The sequence below is a fragment of the Felis catus genome, chromosome X (genome assembly GCF_018350175.1).
Source record: "Felis catus isolate Fca126 chromosome X, F.catus_Fca126_mat1.0, whole genome shotgun sequence".
NCBI lineage: Eukaryota > Metazoa > Chordata > Mammalia > Carnivora > Felidae > Felis > Felis catus.
In genome coordinates, this window is record NC_058386.1 from 106044474 (window position 1) to 106067887 (window position 23414).

General features: G+C 36.8%; 1 long non-coding RNA gene across 2 annotated transcripts in view; it reads right to left on the reverse strand.

Moving 5' to 3' along the window:
- LOC109496601 overlaps nucleotides 1–23414 on the reverse strand; it is a 116372-nt gene that overhangs the window by 36038 nt on the left and 56920 nt on the right. For both annotated transcript variants that reach the window (XR_006592835.1, XR_006592836.1), the window contains exon 3: nucleotides 5155–5255. This is a non-coding gene — a long non-coding RNA (uncharacterized LOC109496601). The remainder of the gene's footprint in view (nucleotides 1–5154; nucleotides 5256–23414) is intronic.

Below are 23414 nucleotides of genomic sequence, written 5' to 3' on the forward strand. Positions count from 1 at the left end.
CTCAATCTATGAGTTACCTAGTTTATTTAAGCAATCTTCTGTCTTATACCTAATTTATTTAAGCAATCTCCTACTGTCTTTTTCTTATAATTTCCACCATTAAAAACAGTGGTGTAGTGAACATTTTTTATAATCAGTGTTTTATACACATCTCTAATTATTTCCTTAAGGTAATTTCCTATAAGTGGAATTGCATATTTTGTGGACATAGATACATATTGTCCTGTTACCCCATAAAGAGATTTACCTATTTATATTCTGACTTGAGTATATAAAAGCTGTTTCCTCAAACTTTGTCAACACAAGTTTTATCAATTTTTTAATTTACCAATGTGATGCATGGATTTAGTTTGTATCTGTTTGATTGCTAATGAAGGTAAATATTTCTTAATCTATTTATTGGCCATTTTTTGTTTCTTCCTTTGTGAATTACTTTTATGTCATTTGTCCATTTTCCTATTTATGTTTTTATCTTTCTGAAATTAGATCGTAAGAACTGTTCAAGTAGATCAATCTGCTGCAAATATTTTCCCATTTGTTGTTTTCCTAAAATTTTTATTATGAATTTTTAGGCTACAAAGAGACATAATATGTTTGTTTTTGCAGCATTAACTCAATCTTTTCCATCCCGATTTTATGCCTTTGCTTAGAAAGATGTTGCTATACAAAAATATATAAATATGATAAATACATATATTTTATTTTTGTTATTTCAGTTTAATTTTCACATTTTACTTGTTAAATTATCCACCAATTTCTATTGAATGGTATGAGGTGTCTTATTTTAGTTCATTCTTAGTAGATAGCCATTTATGAGATGATGAATTTTCACTAGAAATTCACTGCAATAAATCCAGAAAAGAGTGTACTAACTCTCAAACTAATGAAATAATTTTTTTTCAAAACCTACATTTTCCATACTGCACCTTAGGTCTCAGTAAGTAATGAATTCTGATCTGCAAACAGCCCAGCATGCCAGCATTTGCAGATGTACCCATGAGCCAACCAGATAGCAAAGCTCCTTTGCAAGCAAAAGGTCAACTTCTCAGTGTGAAGTCTTAAGTTACAGATTCACATTCATTCTCAAATCACCCTAACACACAGAAAACAGACATATTTACTCTTCACAAGACTCATGGGTGAATTTTGCTCTGATACAAAGTCAACAACCAAATCTCTCCTCAACAAGCTGAAGCACATTCCACACTGGTCTCTGGATGAAAGGCCCTCTGCTAAACTTGGTGAGAGCAACAGGAAAAGGTATTTTTAGATTAGAAGAAAACCCTCCTGTATCACTACAGTGTTCTTTGGACCTAAATACTTTTGTTTCTGAGTTATATTTCCTGTAAAATGTTACCAAGACAAATGTGCAGGAAAATGGCAGCTGGAGCCATTTGAGGGTTACTAATTACAGGGCATCACAGGTACAATTTATAATCCTCTTTGACAGATGTGACCCATTATATTAAGCATTGTTGGCATGCTCTGCAAGCCAGATGCAGGCTGGGAATAGGTTGGTCCTTGAGTGGCACAGCTTTTCAGCAAGCTTCACTATTACAAGTAGCTCTGTACAAATGTAGGACAAACAACTGCTAATGTGGTATAATAGGCATTTGTTAAAAGACCAATTGATTTTAAAATATCTCACTCCATCCATGAAATATTGATAGTTCTATTAGATTATTAACTATGCCTATTTTTCAATACCACTGATGTCAACATTTGAGTTGAGATCAGGTTTTTCTGGGTCTGAGCCACATGTTTCCATTATTTTAAAAATTTAAAAATATTTTTGGGGTGCCTGCGTAGCTCAGTCGGTTAAGCGCCCAACTTCGGCTCAGGTCATGATCTCACGGTTTGTGGGTTTGAGTTTCGCGTCAGGCTCTGTGCTGACAGCTTGGAGCCTGTGGCCTGCTTTGTGTTCTGTGTCTCCCTCTCTCTCACTCCCACTTATGCTCTCTCTGTCTCTCTCTCTCAAAAATAAATAAAACATTTTAAAAAATTAAAAAATTTTTTCAATGATTTTCCTCCAGCTCATGCTGCCACTAACATCTATATTATATAGAAATGAATGCTCAGTTCAAAGCATTTCAGGAAAAAGAAGAAAAATGTCAAAACTACTGCTGTCATCTGTGCAGGCAAAACAGCTGCTTGAGTGGCTTTTAGACTTTTCAGTCATTCCTGGAGGTATGGCCAGTGGGTTCCTCAGACACAAATACAGGGAACTATTATCCTCTTCACACAAACAATGAAAAGACTCAAAGAAGAATCACATACACCTTTAATCATTATTATTTTTTCTAAGATCTCCTTTAAAGATAAAACAAAAAGATAATTTGTGTTTATAGTTCTGTGACACATAAAAATATAATTAAAGTACTAAATCTCTCCAAAGAAATGTGATGTACAGAATTAAATTCAGCATTTAGCTGGAAAGGAGTCCCCTCGGAGAAATCAGGTTGATATGTGAGGGATCAGTCTTGAAGTCCTGTTGGTGATTTTTTTCAAAAGATTGTATTTTGGTCAGCCTTACTTTGATTTCTCCTCACAACTGTCAGTCAGTATGAATTACAGGAACTATTATGTGAATCTCAAGATCTAGCCACATTAACAGCCCCTGATTTTTGTTCTTTTGAATGGCATTTAAATATCTGGAAGTTGTTCTTTTCTATCATATTTCCAGCACCCTGTGACAAAGCAGTATTTAACATTTCCCACACAAGAGGGCCTTTTTTTTTTGTAATGGATTTCAGAATACAGAAAGTTACAGTTTATTTTTTAATCTTCTTTATTAGTTGTATAAAACTGTCAACAGCTTATGCTAGTCTTGAAAATATCAAGCTGATTTAAAAGAAATTTTCTTTACCTGGGTGGGAGTGGGGAGAGGAGATAGGGAAATGGAAGAATACAGGGGGCTGGAGGGTGGCAATATTTTTCCCCTAAAGGGTTTCAATCTATTTTTTTTTTCATAAAAGCATAGTTCATCTTTCTAACACATTATTGGCTCTAATAAGGATACCACAAACTCAAAAAGGTCAGAATGTAAGCTTTAAAGATTGGGTATGTTATTTACAGACTTGGGCACTGACCACATTTGCATGCATGAATCTTGAAACATTTTTGGCTCAGCTCATGAAAAATCTATTGGGAGACCATATATTTGAAAGTGCTGTCTTCCTTCCTTGTAGGATGGGAGCCCCAATCAATCTTTTGTGTTATGACCAGGTGTAAGTCATAAAACAGCAGTTATTGCAGGTTTTATGGAGCTGAGAGCTGGGACACTCATGAGGAGGATAAGTTCATAATAGCCTTAAAGAGCAAACTATCCTTCAAGGTCTTAGGTTTCCATAGAGAGGCTGCTCCAGTGATCAGCAGCCTTACTTTTGTACCAGTGTTTCTTAGGAAACACTTCTACATTTACCAACTCAGCAAGATACAATTATTTACTGTATTCAAAGCTTTGTGTACTGGAAGATCTTTATCCATGGCTTTGAGCCTTCCTAAAAACTATTATGTTCAACAGCCTGCACCACATCTTTTGGGGTAATAAGTCTTTTCTCTATCTTAAATTTGCGTTTTGCAAGAATTCATAAAGGGATCCTTAGCAATAATGTAATTGAAGTATGTCTTTAACATCCTGTACTTCATCACCCTAAAGAGCCCCATTCTTCCCTTGGCCAGCTGTCTCTAGCCCAATACCTTGATACCACATCACTCTAATCCACTGAATACAAATATGTAAAGTTCAGAGCCGTTTTCATTTGCTATAGTTCATACTGTCTGATTTCTATGTATTAGCTAACTGAATTTTAATTTTTTTAACATTTGTTTATTTTTGAGAGACAGAGTACAAGCAGGGGAGGGGCAAAGGGAGAGAGAGAGAGAGAGAGACAGAGAGAGAGAGAGAGAGAGAATCTGAAGCAGGTTTCAGGCTTTGAGCTGTCAGCACAGAGTTTGACATGGGGCTTGAACATGACCTGAGCCAAAGTTGGACACTTAACCAATTGAGCCACCCAGGCACCCCATGGCTAACTAAATTTTAATCATGCCAACCCATACTAGTACAATAATGGAAGGTGACCTAAAGTTTTTCTACAGAAAACTATTATAGATGCACTTTTTCTGGATCCCTCTGGAAAAAAATGTTATCTCCATCTTTTTTTGTCTAATCTAATTTTACTAATGGTAGAGAGGACCAAGGCAGGTTGGAGGGATGGGCAATAGGGTAATAAGAGCAATACCTGGAATGAGATGTAGCCTCTTAACACATATCAAGTTAAATCAAGTATTCACATACCCAGATGTCTTTTTGGTGAGTGGTGTGTGTGTGTGTGTGTGTGTGTGTGTGTGTGTGTGTGAGCTCTTGAAGAACAGAAACCATTCCCTGAATCAACTAATTAATTAAACATATGGGTTTCTTTTGTATAATCGCTTTATTTAACAAATGTTGGCTTAGCTTCTCACCCTGTGAGCCAAGCCCTGTGCTGGGTGCTGGTGACACAGCAATAAATCAGACACAGGCCCAGCCCTCAAGTAGACTTTCTGGTGGGACAGATAATCAGTGAAACAGAGAATCACAAGGTTTTAAGGGCACTGTATTGGTGCTGAGAAGCACTAAAAGGAAAAGTCTTTGGAGGGAATGAATTCTTCATGTGGTAAAACTTAAGACTGAATAGCTCTGATTTGGGGAAATACATCACTTAAAACACAAAGTAAAATTATGCTACAAAATATGAAGACAGCTGCCCTTTTGTTTGATTTCGCTGAAGTGAGTTTAATATGGAAAGGAAGTTTTTCATGGAACCCCTGACAAACCCATGACAAATAGCCCCAAACTGAAATAGCCAAACTTTGAATGAACCAGAACAGCAAAGCCTCTCCAAGTTCTTGTGATCTGGAAATACTTATTTTTCTGCATTTTTCTGTTTTCAACTGAGAGAAAAATAACATACAATTAAATGCACAGATTTTGTTTTTAGTTCAATGCTTTTTGACAAATGTAAACACCCTTGTAACCACCACTCAAAACAAGATATAGATTATTCCCATCACTCCAAAAAGCTCCCCTTACCTCTTCCCAGTCTTTTCTATGTATATACACACTCAGAGACTATCACTGTTGTAAATTCTTCTATTGCTGTGGATCAGTTTTACCTGTTCTTGAACTTCATATGCAGGGATCATACATTTTTACTCTTTTGCATCTGGGCGGACACACCAGCATTTCGGGCAGCACACCTGAAGGGATTAAAAGACTGAAAACAACATTAAAGAAGTGAGAAATAACTACAAAACAATCCTCACTGCAGTGTTTCTGTATCTCGCTGTGTTTATACAAATATCTACAGTTATGTATTTTCATCACCCTTCAGCCCTAAATCATTTAAGCCAAACTGTTTTCTCCGCAAGAAAAATTCTCATATGTTTCAAGACATCCAAGATCTTCCCTTGATGTGGCCTGGCATGCTATGCCTATTATGTCTTCCTCAAACAGATTGCACTTGTCTCTACTTCCATGTAGCACATGTCACTCTCAAAGTATGATCCCTCAATTGTGATATACACACAGTTTACATGATGATCAAAATTTCACTGTGCAGCAGGGAAGGCCTCAAGGACGCTGTTGTCCTATAGTACACTGGGTGAGAACTGCTGGGGAGCCAAATGAAACAAGTGCATTTGCCTTCCTATTCTAGGTTTTGTTCTACCTTCATTTCCTTACTAGGTCACTGAATAACACTGCCCATCATAACTGGTTGCACCAGTTGGATTTTCCCTGCCCCATTCAGCCCAGATGCTGCTGTTGTTTTCCACTCTTTAATCAGAATACAGAATGCCACATGCTGTGTGCATCAGAGAGAAAACAGAGCAGAAAAGACAGTTCAATAGTGAAGTTAACTGGGTAGGGAAGGAAAAGATGTCTTATAGCCATGACTCAAGCCTTATATATTTCCTTCTTTGAACACTGGGAAACAGTTATTATTCAATATTCTGTATTCTGTATATGCATACAAGTATAGATCTATTATGTATATATGCTTGAATATGTATGCAATAGCCTGAGACCAAAAACTGGTTCAAGATCACAAAAAGGAGAATAATTCACAGATATGTGACTGCTATTTTCATTTATATTTTTGTCCTCAGTGAATTATTTTTTAACAAAATCCCCTTCTGCTTCAATTTCTACCTCTCCCTTAATGGATTACTGATTATCTATCTGTGAGGAAATGGGACCACTGACAGGCAAACACATTTTCAAACATTCTTTGGAAACCCAATCACACTTCCATTTCTTCTGTGGTTACAATCCTCTGGGGGAGAAAATTTCTACTTAACCCCAGTTTAGCAATTTGCTTTTAGTTCTTCCCTGCTAAATATTGAGCACTGTTAGGTCTTTAGTCTCAGAAAATATAGGGACATCTAAAGCTAGCTTGATTAAGAAACACATTTTACAGAGTCTGGGAAGGTAAAGCAGAGTGTCCTTTGCCTTGAAAATTCTTCAAGGCAGCGTTGTCCTGGATCTTGAATATGAGGGAAGGTCTGAGATTTAATATGTTTTTTTTAATATATGTTTTGTGGAATAGCAATTTCCTACAGATATGAGTTACTGGATTCAGTTATAGAAAAAAGAACCTCATGATAATTTCAATAACTTCTCAGTCCCACCCTGGGTCTATGGAAACAAGAACACCATCCCTTAATATATTCCCCTTGTGTACTAGAGATCATTTAGCTCACTTACTTGGGCTAGAAGCTAAGGCTTCCCTGTCCCACCACCAATACCTGAAGGGAACTCCAAGCCAACAGATCCAGGTTTACAGAATCAGGCTTCTCAGGGGTCCAGTCCTGGTGCAGATATTCATAGTGATGCTCTCCTACTAACTACCCCTGAGTAGAATCCCTAGGAGCAGAGTGAAGGGTGGCAGGTTGCTGATGGCTGACTCTAGGGCTTATAAAAAGGCAAGCAAAGTTTCCCCCTATTCTAGGCCCAGGCAGCCTCATTGGCATTTTCCTAAGTTTGGTTTCAAAAGGGAATGTAGTTGTATGTGTAAATTGAAAGAAATCTGGGAGAAGACAGAAGACAAGAAACTCCGGTGTCATTTACCATTATCTTGATAAAATGGCAGTGACACACACTCCCACCTGCCACAATTAGAGTGATAAATGCCTGTTTCTTTGAGGCTTGTTTGAAAGTCAATTATGTAGATTATTTGGAGAATAGTAACAGATGGCTTTCTTCCCCAAATGAGACAATCAAGCTGAACTTTGATATGTGCATAAGAAACGCTGTCATTTCTCAAACATAGGAGGCCTCCCTAAGAAGCTTACCAGAGGACTGGATGAAATTTTGGCATTGGCCACTTTTGATGAACCTTGCCTGTAGGTCTTTTTTTTCCCCTAAGATCTTCCTCTTCTATCCTCAATGGAAGCTTTGCTTCTTTTCATCTTGTAGTGAAATATTGATCCTCCAACCTATCCTCAAGGTTTTGATTAACACAGAAGATTGCCACGTAAGCAGCTTTTTGTTTGTTTTCAGCTAATTCGTTTTTTATTATTCACTCGCTGCAGTAAATCTTACTTTTATTGTCCAACCACTGAACAGAGAAAAATAGATTGATTTGAGTAACTAAATAATTCAAGCTGCAATGTGTAGTGAAGAAGGGGGGGAAGAAAGGAAGTATTGGGGGGAGCCTAAGAAGCTTGATGCAACACTGCTGTTCAGTCTCTTAGTTCTCTCCTGATCCCCAACCCAGGTTACAATTTTGATTAGACTGTGAAGGGGTTTAAGAAAGTGTCATTGTGGTACTGCAGTAGTGATTTATACCAATAAAGGTTAAAAAATGATTGTTTAAAAAGTCTTCCTTCACCAAAAACCATTAAAGTTTCACCAAATGAGATGTTGCTTGTTACTTACTCTTCATTATATTAAGTAATTTGCTTGGCACAATTATTTCAATCCTGGGTGTATTTAATTTTTATTCCTAATGGCACAAACTAATCTTCTCCACTGATATTTCCTGGTAACATCAAGTAGATGGGAAAGTTTTGAAGAAAGCAGCCCAGCAGAACAGAGCAAAAAACATATAGATGTAAAATTGAACAAATCAAGCAAAAAGCAGCCTAACTTGTTTGTTAAAGGCATCTATTTCAGGATGGGGATAAAGGGAGAGAAAAGGAAGAAAAAAGAGAAAAACAAGAATGAAGGGGTTGTCTCCACCCTCTATCATCTGCCCATCCAGTCCTCTTTTCCCTCAGGTACTCAGTACACTCAGGGTTCCTTAAACAAAACACAAACACACAAGCTATAAATAAAAAGATGGATAGGTTTCACTCCATGAAACCTACAAAATATACAAAATACATCATAAACACAAAAGAAAAAAACAAACCACAGATTGGATTTACAAAGCATATAATGGGCAAAAGATAGAGATCTAAAATATATAATGAATATCTGCAAATCTATAATAAAAGCAATACAGTAGGAAGATGGGCAAAGGACTTGAACAGGCATTTCACAGAAGAGGAAATTCAAATGCCCAATACACATATGAAAATACATTCAACCTCAATAGTTATCAAGATAACACTATAAATTAAAGCAGTAAGGTACCATTTCCACTATTGGAAAAATGCAAAATCTAACAATACTGTACATTGTCAAGAAAATAGAAAAAGGAGGAAATTAATAATGTTGGTGTAATCTCATATACTTTGGGATATCACATAGGAGAGCAATGTGGCAATATCTAGTTAATCTGAATATGCACATTTTCTAATGCTCAGTAATTTCACTTCTAGTCATTTATCTTAGGAAAATGCTTGCACACACAAAGAAGTAGCATATTCAAGGATATTTGTCACAGCATTGTTTATTTTTAAATGTTTATTTATTTATTTTGAGAGAGAAAGAGAGAGAGCACAAGCAAGGGAGGGGCAGAAAGAGAGGAAGAGAATGAATCCCAAGCAGGCTCCATGCTATAAGCACAGAGCCCAATGTGGTGCTCAAACTCACAAACCGTGAGATCATGACCTGAGCCAAAAATCAAGAGTCAGAGTCTTAACCGACTAAGCGATCCAGGTGCCCCTGCCACAGCATTGTAATAAGGAACTATCTAGCTATTCATCAAAACAGAAATGAATAAATTATGTTATATTCATATAGTAACACAAAACAGCAGGTAAAATGAATGATCTGGATATGCATGTATCAACATGGATAAATATAATAATCATAATGTTAAATGAAAAATGCAAGTTGCAGACTAGTTATGTATACAGGAAGTAATTTATATAAAGTCTGAAACACAATAATACTGTATATCATCTGTGAATATACACACAAACACACAAAATACACTAACATGCATGGGAAGTATGCACACAACCTGTAGGATACAGGATACTTATAAAAAAAGGGCAAAGCAATGAAATAAGGAAGGCTGAAGAATAAAGGGGACTAAAACTTTAACACTATATTTCTTACATAGAGGCAACACATTGGCATTTATTAACTTTGAGTTAGAGTCATGGGCATTCATTATAATGGTCTTTATATTTTTCTTTAGAAATATTTCATAATATAAAATAAATAAAGCAAGATAAAATAATTATATTGTATCCTACCCTCCATCAAAATGTCCATTCCAATGCACTTCTCTTGCAAGCAAATTCCTACTAAGGTGTTTATCCATTCAGCAAATGTTTGTAAAGTATACACTACATACCCATCATCTGCATTTTATTATTTATTTATTTTAAGGAGAGAGTATGCAAGTGGGGGAGGGGGGCAGAGGGAGACATAGGGAATATGTTTTTTCATTTTTTTAAGTTTATTTAATTTGAGAGAGAGAGAGAGAGAGCGCATGAGCGTTCACAAGTAGGGGAGGGGCAGAGAGAGAGGAAAGAGAGAATCCCAAGCAGGCTCCATACTGTGCAGAGCCTGACAGGGGGCTGGAACCCATGAACCGTGAGACCATGACCTGAGCTGATATCAAGAGTTGGACATTTGGTGCGCCTGGGTGGCTCAGTCAGTTAAGTGTCCAACTTCGGTTCAGGTTATGATCTTGCAGTTCATGGGTTCGAGCCCTGCATCGGACTGTGGGCTGACAGCTCAGGGCCTGGAGCCTGCTTCAGATTCTGTGTCTCCCTCTCTCTCTGCCCCTTCCTCACTCATGCTCTGTCTCTCTCTCAAAAATAAATAAACATTTAAAAAATTAAAAAAAAAGAGCCAGACACTTAACCAACTGAGCCACCCAGGTGCCCCCATCATCTGCATTTTACAACAAAGGCTAACAACAACCCAAATGTCCACCAATAGATGAGTGGATAAAGAAAATGTGACACACACACACACACACACACACACACACACACACACACAATGGAATATTACTCAGCCATAAAAAGGTTGAGATTTTTGCCATTTGCAACAACATGGATGGACCTGGAAGATACTATGCTAAGTAAAGTAAGTCAGACAGAAAAAGATAAATACCATATGATTTTACTTACATGTAGAATCTAAAGAACACATGAACAGATCAGAACATACTCTTAAATACAAAGAACAAATTGGAGGTTGCTGGCAGAGGGGGATAGGTGAAATAGGTGAAGGGGATTAAGAGGCATAAACTTTCATCTATAAAATAAGTCATGGAGAGGGAAAGTGCAGCACAGGGAATAATATTGTAATAACATTGTATGGTGACTAATAGTAACTACATTTATCATAGTGAGCATCGCATGATGCAAAGAATTGTCAAATCAGTATGTTATATACCTGAAACTAATATAAGGTTGTATTGTCAATTATAATTTAATAATAAACTTAAAAAGAAAAAAATGATACCTAAATCCAGACAAATGAATCCATAATATTAGTGTTTCAGGTACCAGGAAAGACAAGTAATTAAGATTTAGGAACCAGTAGGAGGAGCTTCCATGGTATCTCTTAAATACTAACACAGATCTGGACAGAAAAGAGAAAGGAAAAATTAAAAAATAAAAAGGAGGGAAAAAGCAAGGTGGGGAGAACAGGCAGTGAATTAAAAAACAGGAATACCTGGGAGCACCTAGAGCTTACAAAGTTGCCACTAGTTTTTAGAAGAACCACTTTCTCTCTGTGAGTGCCCCCCCTTCTATGTTTTACAGTTATATCCCAGTACTTCTATAGTTTAGCAGTTCTAACCTTGGTGTTAAAACCTTGGCCTTAGGTTAGCCTCCAATAATGCCCACGTCAATTCCAAACCAGGATTCAGAATTACACCACATCAAAAGAAAAACCCTCTATAACTAATCAAAATCCTTAAGGAATAGGCATTTCTCCCCCAAAGTTCCTTTTCAACAATCAGTTGCCAGTTTCTTTCTCCTTCTTGTTCCGATCTTCATTCAACCTATTTTCCCCTTTCTTACCCAGATTAATTTAGCTCCATCCCATCTCTGGCAGCAGCTAAACTGATAAGCTTCCAGCTATCTCATCAAAACTTTCAACAAAAGTAGGTCTCTCCCTAGACTGGAAAGACATTATCAAACATTATCCTAAAGAGACTATGATGAAGTACTGAAAAATACCTGAAATGTCCTGATAAAATAAACAGACTGACCAGAAATCAATTGTCAGTCAACTATTGCTAGTGAAAGCAAAAATAAACAAACAGCACCTCAAACTCAATGACTTTAAAGAACCACCATTTATTCTTACTCACGAGCTTGCAGATTAACAGTGGTTGGCTGATCTAGACTGGATTCAGCTGAGCAGTTTCTGCTTCTAACTGCAGGTCCAGCTGGGCTTGGTTCCTTGCTCAAGAATAGGCTCAAGTCTGCTTATGTACATTTATTCTGGGACCCAGACTGAAGGTATGGCTCTTCTTATGGTGATGGCAGCAGCACAAAAGACACATGCATATTTCATGTCTCTGCTCACATCAGGTCTGTTAACATCCCATTGGCCAAAGAAAATCATATGATTGAGTTTAAAATCAAGGAATGGGAAGGTGTACTCATCCCATGGTGTTTGGAGGAGGTAAATATTTTTTAAGTATAATCTAATCTACCACATCAATCCAAGTATGCCATTTCTTATGGAAAACTTTCATTTCTTACCATCCTGGCAGATGTTTCCACTGTTTCCCCTACTAAATTTCTAGAAATCTTAAAATTCTCTCTTTAGGGAATATTGAATCACATCTTTACTGTAGTGAAGGAGATAAATGATGTTATTTGACCTGAAGAAGAACAGGTCCATGAGTAGAATGTGTGGGCAAATCATGTCACATTAATGGGTTAGGAGTTCCACAAATCACCCAGTGTATCCTCTAATTTAAAAAGTGTTATAGGGGCACTTGGGTGGCTCAGTAGGTTAAGTGTCTGACTTCAGCTCAGATCATGATCTCTTGGTTCATGAGCTCAAGCTCCGCATCAGGCTTTTTGCTGTCAGCACAGAACCTGCTTTGGATTCTCTGTCCCTCTCTCTCTCTATCCCTCCCCTGCTTTCTCTCTCTCTCTCTCTCTCTCTCTCTCTCTCTCTCTCTGTCTCTCTCAAAATAAATAAGTAAACTTTAAGAAATTAAAAACATAAATGAAAAGTGTTATAAAGAACCCAGATGGTCAGGGCGCCTGGGTGGCTCAATCGGTTAAGCCTCCAACTTCAGCTCAGGTCATGATCTCAAGGTTGATGGGTTTGAGCCCTGCTTCAGGCTCTGTGCTAGCAGCTCAGAGTCTGGAACCTGCTTCAGATTCTGTGTCTCCCTCTCTCTCTGCACCTCCCCTGCTGGTGCTCTGTCTCTCTGTCTCTCTCTCTGTCTCTCTCTCTCTCTCTCTCTCTGTCAAAATAAATAAACATTAAAAATTTAAAAAAAAAAATAAAAGAAACCAGAGGGTCAAGGAAGATGAGGAAAGGCACTTTTAATGAATGGAAATTGTTGAAATAGTTTAAGTTCCTTATTTTATTCATTCATTCATTTATTCAATAAATATGTATTGAGTACCTACTATGGGTCAGGCACTATGCTAAGGGCACATGGTAAGCAAAACAGCTTAAGATACTTACAACTACATGGTGCAATAAAAGAAAGGAATGTAGTGCTGCAATACAGAGTAATGGTTGTAGGAGAGGAAAGGGCAGCTTATAGATAGAGGTGCCAGGGGAGTCCTCACTGAAGAGGTAGCATTTAGTCTTAGACCTGAAGGGTAAGAAAAATCTAGCTACCTGAAGAACTAGAGAAATCACATAATCAAGAGGTATAGATCAGAGTTTACTCCTATAACATTAATGAGAAAAGTAAAAGGAACAAAAGGCATTATATGATGGATGTCATTGTAACTGCTTTAGAGACAGATGTTATGAAAAAGAAATCTATGGTATATAAAAAGGGAAGCAAAAGGGTAGAACAGGAGTACAGTAGCACTTTGTCTTGTTGTTACCCTTAGCATTATACCCTCTACTGGAAGTTGCCAATGCATATTGCACCTAGCAACAAAAGATTGATGTATTGCCCTAGCTCTGCTAGGGGATTGCCTAAATCAGTTTTTTCAAGTGTATCCATCAAGAATCTTGTTTCCTGGGATGTTAGTAAATGTAATGCAAAAAAATGAGTATAACACTGGATAGAATTAATCAGGTTTCTTTACTACAATGCTTCTCAGAACCCTCAAGTGCACTCACATAGAGTGAGAACTTCTAAGAAGGAAAAAGGCTGTGTATTTTCAAAACTTAATTGATCAAGGATCTCTCTTACTGACCACATTCCAGAGACAGTGTTCCAAAGAGAACACTGTGACACTCAGGGAAATGCTGCACTGGATGCTTTTCAAGGTCCAGTTCAGCTGCAAAGGTTCTGTGATGAGCGCAATCACCTCAGAGGTAGACCCTGTTTGTGCCAGATTTTCCCTTAAAGGATATAATCTATGTATGTAATCATACTTCATTTGACCAAAAGAATTCAAGTAAGGTACAATCCTAGCCCCTTTTATAACAAAAGCTACTCTTTAGTAAATAATAGCAAGATTGTAGAGTAAGGTATGTGTGCAGAATACAGGCTATGATCAAACAGGGAAATGATTATCAACCAGAAAATGAGGATAAGAATACTTTTCTGCTGAAGTTTGGGAGGGATGATGTAAAAAAGAAACAGATTGAAACAGATCTATGCTGAAAACTGTAAGAATGGCACACTTTTTTATTTAAAACACTCCCTTGTTCATGTATTCTGAAATCATGCCAGAAGTTCAAGAAATAATCCATGATTAAGTGCGATTAAGTGAGAAGCATGGTACTAGCTAGCCCTTTGTCCTCTTCAGGAGACCATCACCACATCAATCATTTCCAGATTATTTATTATCTTTCCTGATTTTGCACCATTTGGCCAGAAAAAAAGGTTAAGAATTTCTTTAAGCCACTTATAATTTACCATGTCAATGAGTGTGTCAGCTTTGTCGTTTCGCAGGTTATTTCCCAGGTGATAGACATGCATTCATTCTATCTTTCTATGCTTCTGCCATTCTTAACAAGTAAAATCCAGGGTACTGGAGTCATCCGTGTGCATCGAGATTACTGAGAGCTTTCATTTTGTCCCCAGACTGCGTGACCTTGAGGAAGTCCTTACCTTGACTGGACCTCAATTTCCTCATCTGTAAAATAAGTGATTTGGACTGGATATTTGCTAAAGTTCTTTTTAGCTTTAAAATTCTCTGATTGTATTTTCCTTTATAATTCAAATTACTAGAAAATTATACACTTTATTTAAAAATCCTCCTTCTACCTACACACATTCTAGTCTCTAAATACATTTTTTAAATTCTTAAACTATCAAATTTTAGATACCTAAAAAAAGAGGTCGTTAAATACCCACAGAACATTCAGACTAACAATTCTTTCATTAACTAATGTTGGTTTAAGGTGGTGACTGAAAAATGAAATAAGCAAAAGCTGGAGTGATGGCAATTTAACAGCTTATAATTTTAAGTAGACAGCATAAATATCACCTTCTCTAGATTCTTGTGTACACTTTCATTTTCTCAATATCTTAGTCTCTCACTAATAACATTTTAACCAATTATTAGTACTTATTAAGCATCCATATATAGAATGCTCATTCTTGTACTAGTTGCTGAAGAGAATTAAAATAGACTTCACTGACTTCAAAAAGCTTCAATTTGGACTAAGGAAACAAAACTTAACCCCAAGAAAAAATTAGGGGCTAATATCAGACAATATATAATTAGGTGCCAAATTGTGTGGTGTAAGTGAGCAGTTGTCAACTTTTTTCCTCTCTACAACATATATAATGAATATGTTCCCTATAGTTGGAAGAGGCTAGGGACTCAATAAATATCTACTGAATGAATATATATGAATGCATGTTTACATGCTAAGATAATCATATAAGAGTATTCAGGTTTCTGATAACTCAAGCCCTTTTCTCTCATCCAAGAAATTATACCCATCTGAGTACAAGTGTTTTAAATAAATGTCTATCAGTGTGCCTGGGTAGCTCAGTCAGTTAAGCATCCAACTCTTGATTTTGGCTTAGGTCCCAATCTCACAGTTCATAGGTTTGAGCCCCGCATCATGCATTGTACTACCAGTGCAGAGCCTGCTTAGGATTCTCTCTCTCCCTCTCTCTCTGCCCCTCCCCCACTCACGCTCTCTCTAAAAATAAATTAAAAAAATAAAGAGATGTCTATTATATGACTAATACATTTGAACACACATGCATACACATATACATATATATAATCCCTCTCAAAATACATTTATTATTATTATTATTACCAAATTAAGACACAATTCACAAGTTGTATTGCAACATCATGGTTGAGAACACTCAGTGGAGACTATAGGTGCCATAAAAGCTCAGCAAAACAGAGACCAGTATAGAATGAAGTAGCTCCGAACTGCCTTTATGGAGGCACAAGGAAAACAACTTCTTGAAAATATGTAGGAAAGGTATCAAAAGGCCACATGGAGTCAGGAGGGTAGAATAAATATAAAGTGAGCATGTAGCAATGAAGATGCAGGCCTGAAGTGGGTGATCTTTGTTAGGGAGCAAAAGGAGACAGGTTTGGATAGATGAAGTAGGACTGAAGTATTCAGAATTGATCCAATGGCAACAGAGAGCTAGTGTAAAAACTCAAGCAGAAGCTAGCAGAAAAGGGGTTTGTGAGCTCTGTCTATGTGTGAGTATAAGACACAGGGTGAAAAGATGAGCAGGGCAAGATTTATCCTTTTTATAGACCTTTTCTAAAGGGGTGGCAACTGAAGCTTGGCATTTTAATACCATTTTATGAGGCTTCATACATTTTAATTAATGTTAAACTGATTTATACCCTGAAGGGTTATATACAAATGGCACAATCAAATAAAATAAAGGAAGACACATGTGCACAAGTTTGCATGTGTCTATACGTATTTATAGACACATCCTTCAACTACATTTGACTGTGCTTCTGTTGTGAGTGCCAGGTTCTACCCACAGCCCAGTCTTCCTGGCTTCAATCAGGAAGGCAGATTTAATAACACATGATGATTTGGGGGGTTTATTGCCCATTATTTTATTTAAAAGAACTTGAAAAGTATTTAAAAAGTGCTGCTCTAGGAAGAAAAAGGAGATTAATCATGTAGCCACCTTGCTGGCCCCTCTGTTGTGCTTTCCATCTATAGGCTGTATTTTTTTTTCTCCATCCTAAAATCAAGTTTCTTAAAAGCCTGCCATGTAACTTAATACAATAGCTTGCATTTTTCCTTTGGGAAGGAAGAAAACAAGACTTTTCTTACATGGTAACAGAGAAAGTGTTGCTTAGCCGGAAATGCCGATGTGCATTGTTGCAGGGAGTTGCAAGGACATGACCAGAGGACGATAAGAGAATGAAATGGCAGGCTTTTCTAAACTCATAATCCCCAAGCATAACTACACAGCCCTCCTAGACTCTGTTGCGGTCGATGGCAGAGGTACTTGACTATTAGTGCAGGAGAGGAATTAGAAGCATAAAAGAAATAAGTCTTTGAATTTATAAAGCATTTAATGCTTTTTATCTTTTCTTGCATTTGATCCTTAACAATAGAAGGGGCAGGGGTTGTGTTCTCCTTTATTTGACAAAGGAAGAAACCAAAATGAAGAAGGCTTTAGTGACTTACCTAAGATCTCACAGACAGGCCATATATACACTTTTAGAACAACTTTACTGAGATGGAATTTACTACAATGACATTCATCATTTTCAAGTGTACACTTCAGTGTTTTTTAGTATATTCACAAGGTTATGCAAGCATCACTGTTATCTAATTCCAGAACATTTTATCAACCCAAAAAGAGACCTCATACCCATTAGCAGTCACTCTTCACCTCCTACCTCCTTCCAGCCCCTGGAAAATACCAGTCTACTTTCTGTCTCTAAAGATTTGCATATCCTGGACATTTCATATAAATGGAATCATACAATGTGTAGCCTTTTGTGTCAGGTGTCTTTCACTTAACATAATGTTTTCAAGGTTCATCCATGTTGTAGCATGCATCATGTTCTTCTATGCTCAAATAATATTCTACTGCACACATATAACACATTTTTTATTTATTCATTAGTTGATGGACAGTTGGATTGTTTTCAGCTCATGAACACAGGTTTTCATTTTTCATGTCTAGGAGTGGATTTGTTGGGCCATATAGTAATTATATGTGTAACTTTTTTTTGAAGAACTGCCAAACTGTTTTCCAAGTGTCTGGCAATCCCACCAAGGAAGAACTGAGGATTCTGATTCCTCCACATTCTTGCTGATCAATACTTTATTATGTGTATCTTTATTAGAGTCATCCTACTGGACCTGAAGTGGTTTCTTATTGTGGTCTCAAATTGCATTTCTCACTAGCCACTGATATTGAGCATCTTTTCATGGCCTATTCATATATCTTCTTTGTAAAAATATCTATTCAAATTCCTTGAAAAGTTTTAATTGGATTATTCACCTTTTTATTATTGAATTGTAAGAGTCCTTCATGTATTCTGAATACAAGTCCCTTATCAGATACATGATTTGCAAATATCACCCATTCTCTGGGTTGTCTTTTCACTTTCTTGATGGTGCTTTTGTATACAAACTTTTTCTTTTAATTTTGATGAAGTCCAACTTGTCTATTCTTTCTCTGGTTGCTTGAGCTTTTGTTGTCATATCAAAGAAACCATAGCCTTCCCCAAAGCTATGAAGATTTACCTCTATATTCTCCCATAAAAGTTTTAAAGCTTTAGGTCTTATTTAGGTTATTGAGCCATTTTCAGTTAATGTGTATATATGGTGTTTGGTAAAGAAACAAATTCATTCTTTTGCATGTGGATATCTAATTGTCATAGCACCATTTGAAAACACTATTCTTGGGGCACCTGGGTGGCTCAGTCAGTTAAGCATCTGACTTCGGCTCAGGTCATGATCTCGCGGATTTTGAGTTTGAGCCCCGAGTCTGGCTCTGTGCTGACAGCTCAGATCCTAGAGCCTGCTTTGAATTCTGTGTCTCCCTCTCTCTGCCCCTCCCCTGCTCTCTCTCTAGTTCTTTCTCTCTCTCTCAAAAAATAAACATTAAAAAATGAAAAGACTATTCTTTCTCCCATTGAATCCTCTTGGCACTTTTGGCAAAAATCAATTGACCATAAACCCAAAAAGTGGGTTTATTCCTGAACCCTCAATTCTATTCCACTAATCTATATGTCTATCCTTTTGTAGATATCATATTGTCTGGATCACTATAGTCTTGTAGTAAGTTTCAATGCCAAGACATGTGATTTCTCCAATGTTGTTTTTCTTGAAGATTGTTTTTGCTATTGTGGGTCCTTTGCATTTCCATTTCTGATTAGCTTGTCAATTCCTGCAAAAAAGCCAACTGTGATTTGTTAGGGATCATATTATATCTGTTGATCAATTTGGGGAGTATTGTCATATTAACAGTATTAAGTCTTCTCATCCATGAACATGAGATGTCTTTCCATTCATTTTGATCTTCCTTTACAGTTTTCAGTGTACAAGTTTTCACTTCCTTTGTTAAATTTATTCCTAAGTATTTTATTCTCTTTCATGCTATTGTAAATGGATTTCTTTTTTTGAGTTCACTTTCAGATAGTTCATTGTTGGTGTTTAAAAATATAATTGATTTTTATATATTGAGCTTGTATCTTACAACCTTGCTGAACTTGTTTATTCTAATACTTTTTTGTGGGCTCCTTAGGATTTTCTATATAGAAGATTATATTATCTGTGAATGGAGATATCTTTATTCCTTCCCCAAATCTAGATGCATTTCATTTCTCTTTCTTACATAACTGCCCTGGCTAGAACCACTAGCATAATGATGAATAGAAGCCATGAATTGGGGCAAGCTTGTCTTGCTCCTGATTCTATCAGTAAGTGTCCTGGCTTTCACCATCGAGTATAATGTTAAATGTTGTCTGTGAGTTTTTCATAAACAGCTTTTATCAAGTTGAGTAAGTGCCCTTCTATGTCTATTTTGACAAATAGCATATTAAGACCAGACTAGTAATTAGGTCTCTGACTCTGTGAATGTGCTTTCTATTATACACTTTTTCCTGCCCCTATTTCCTGCTTTGTTTCAGCATAGATTAAAATACAAATTTTCAGGACTTCAGTTGAATACAGAAATCTGTGAACCAAATCAAAATTTCAACATAGATGATAAATAGATGATGGAACCAAATAAGCAAATTCAAATACATGTATTCCAAATAAGATTTTTCTTTCTGAATCTTAGGACAATTTTGGATTCTCTGGCTGTACTTATCATGTGGACAATACTAAACAAAAACTACACCATTTCCTTTGGCTTATGGGGAAGCAAAGTAAACTGAGAGCAAGAAGACACACTTCTCAAAGACTTTGACTCCGTTTAGAGACTAACTTCAGATTCTGGGTTCAGAAAGCATGCCTTTAAAACAGACAGAAAAGCATCTGTGATGGTTGATTTTATGTGTCAACTTGACTAAGCTAAGGGGTGCTCAGACTAAACATTATCTCGAGGTATGTCTATGAGGATGTTTCCAGATGAGACTAGCATTTGAATCAGTGAACTCAGTAAAGTAGATCACCACCATAATTTGGGTGGACATCATCCAATCAACTGAGGACCTGAATAGAACAAAACAGTGGAGGAAGGAGGAATTCACCCCTCTTTGCACTCTGCCTGCGTGCCTGAGCTGGGGAATCAGTTTTTGTCTGCATTCAGAATGGGATTTATGCTTCCCTGGTTCTTAGGCCTTCAGACTCAGACTAGAATTACGGCACCCACTTTCCTTGTTCTCCAGTTTGGAGGTGGGAAATCATGGAGCTTCACAGTTTTCATTATTGTGTAAGTCAATTCCTCATAATAGTGAGGATACACCAGATTTTATGAGGTCATACAATATATTCACATATATGAATCAATAAGAATTTATTTATTTATTTATTTATTTATTTATTTATTTATAATCTGTTTCTCTGAATATCCCTGAATAATACAGCATCCAAAGGAGAATGGTCCTAGGCCTTGAATAGAAACATCTTGAGCCAGGATTCAAATTGTGATTCTGACCCTGGGGGAAGGAAAAAGTACATAGGGGCATCAGGCAGTGTAACCAGGTCCTTGGGTATGAGGACTGACCTAATTCCCAGATTCACAAAGCTGTTCAGGGGTATTCAGGAGGTGCAGAGAGGCATTATGAATAAACACCTTGACTGTAATGGAATTGACTCAGTACTGCAGCAGTTCTAATATGACCAGTTTGTTCAACTAGGAAGAACTAGTAAAGGCAGAGGCAAGTGGCTAACCACCTTTACCTATTTCAAAAGAACACATCACTGACAACATAGTTTTTCCTGGGCTCCATGGATTCAAATAAATATTTCCATATATCCCAATATCCCTCTTTATCTTACTTTGTACATTTCCTTTCTGCTCCTGTCCCTTGAGTACTTCCCACTCTCAATTACCAACTTCTATATTGTACACTTCACTCCACCATCCACCCCACATTCACATACCCAACAGCTGTCAGATTAGTAGGGAAAGAATTTGAGTTTTTCTAGCATGCAATAGCTATTCAGTAAGGTGAGGCATTCCAGCAACAGAGAGCCACATGTAAACATCACCTACATACTTGGAACACTGTAATGGAACTCTTACTACTTAAAAGTATTTTGTATTTACAGGGCAGTCACATTCCTTTCAGAAGTTTGAGAAAGACCTCTAGGATTGAAGGATCCATTTATAAGAATATTTTAAAAAGGTTAACACCATCAGCAGATCCAAAACAGAATCAGCATCTACTTCAACAGAGACTAGTAAGTATCTCCATGACTAAACATACCGTGCAAAGGTGCAAATATAATGACTAAAGTAAAGCATCTCCTGAATTACAAAGAACTGGGCAGAAGCTTCTAAAGGTCATTTTTTTAGTCTTCGAAGTATTGGGAAAATAAAGCAAAAAATATTGTGTAAGAAAAGCCAATACCTATAGCATGAGTTTCATTTAATGAAATAAATTCCTTACTATGTTGCAAGTAAACTGAACTCCTGAAAACCAAACTCTACTTTCGTCACTTACCTGTCCAAGGTATTTTCTCTTTATTATAGATGAACTTCCATGACCATTTGGTTCTAACACTTTTGTTCTAAAGTTTTGCTGTCTCCTTTGGCCTTTTTCTCAAGTGCTTATATGATCTAACAACCAACAATGTGCTAAGGAAGCTCTATGTTTAAAGGAGATGGACATTATTTGGTAAACCAAATAATCATTTTATTATGGGATAATAGCTCCCTAATTATATGTTCCTTCAGGTTGAATTGGAATAGTATAGTTTCTTAAAGAAAACCTATCTGAGTGCAATATCTGAAACACCTATCTGAAGCAATAGCATGGGATCTAAAAGCAAAGGGTCTCCTTTCAAGTCATCCTACCCAAACATATAAACAAAAGAGAAGTAGAAATCCATGCACATGTCTTCTCCTTTCCCATTTCAACAGCAATACCTTACTGATCCTATGTCCCTGTTAGTCAGGATCCTATTTTCTATTGTAGTAAGTAAGAAATAATGGATTTGATAATCAGATTAAACTAACCCTTAATGATGTATTTGTATATTTTTATGTGACATGTTTCCATCTTATTTATTTATTTATTCATTCATTCATTCATTCATTCACTCATTCATTTTAAGTAATCTCTACACCCAACGTAGGTCTTAAACTCACAACCCTGAGATCAAGAACTGCATGCTCCACTGACTGAGCCAGCCAGGCACCCCCCTACCCAATTTAATTACATATTTCCTTGGCAAGAGCCTTAGGGTGAGCTACTTAGGGTGTGATGCTGATCATGAGGACTCAGGCAGGCTGATGAGGGAAAGCCCTTTAGGTTAAAGAGGACTTCTGACACCCTTTACATCACCTATCAATTCTACTTAATGTGTAAAGCCAATTTTTCTTGCATTGCACCATTTCTCAAATTTAGCCATCCATATCCACCTTCTCAATTCTTTCCATAAATGAACTGCCAGTACTATGATTCTCCACACATTATGCATCAGTGTACTATTATTTACTTAATATTTTCTTTAAATTAACTTCTATTTAAGTATCTACTTTAGGGGCACCTGGGTGGCTCAGTTGGTTAAGCATCTGACTCTCAATTTCAGCTCAGGTCATGAACACGTGGTTTGTGCAATTGAGCACCACGTCAGGCTCTGTGCTAACAGCAAAAGAGCCTACTTGGGATTCTCTCTCCTCTCTCTCTGTCCCCCCTCCCACTTGCACCCTCTCTTTCTCTGTCTCTCAAAATAAATAAACATTAAAAAAATAAATATCTACTTTAGTCTTATTCTATGCTATAACATATATAAAATCATGAGTCTTTGTGTTAGCTATATGAAATCTTTTAGGTAATACACAGATGGACATTTTTATCTCAATATTTATAGATTTATTTTAATGTATAAATAGTGAAATAAAAATGTTTCTTTGTTACTACCTAAAAGAATTTAATATAGTAGTAGTGGCACATATACCACACTTTAGGAAACTAGTTTGGGAAACTAGTCCAGCCCCATCATTTTGAAAATCATGAGATTTCATCAAAGATAATTACACAAATGCCAAAATGTATAGAGTTCAAAAAGATCTTTAAAACTGTTTCTCCATGCCCAGCATCAGCAACAGTGACACTGTAAAATAAAGCTCTGATATTCTACAGCAAAATGTCAGCAATTATTGACCAGGCTTCTCTGACAGCTCTAGAGCCCCCAACCACTGAGGGTTAGTCAAGTGTGCCCAGTGTCAAAACCAAACCCCAGCTCATATAATAAAGTTTACATTAAAAGTCAAGGTTTTGATGAATGTCACATTTGGAAGCCAATTAAATGGGCTGAAAGGAAGACA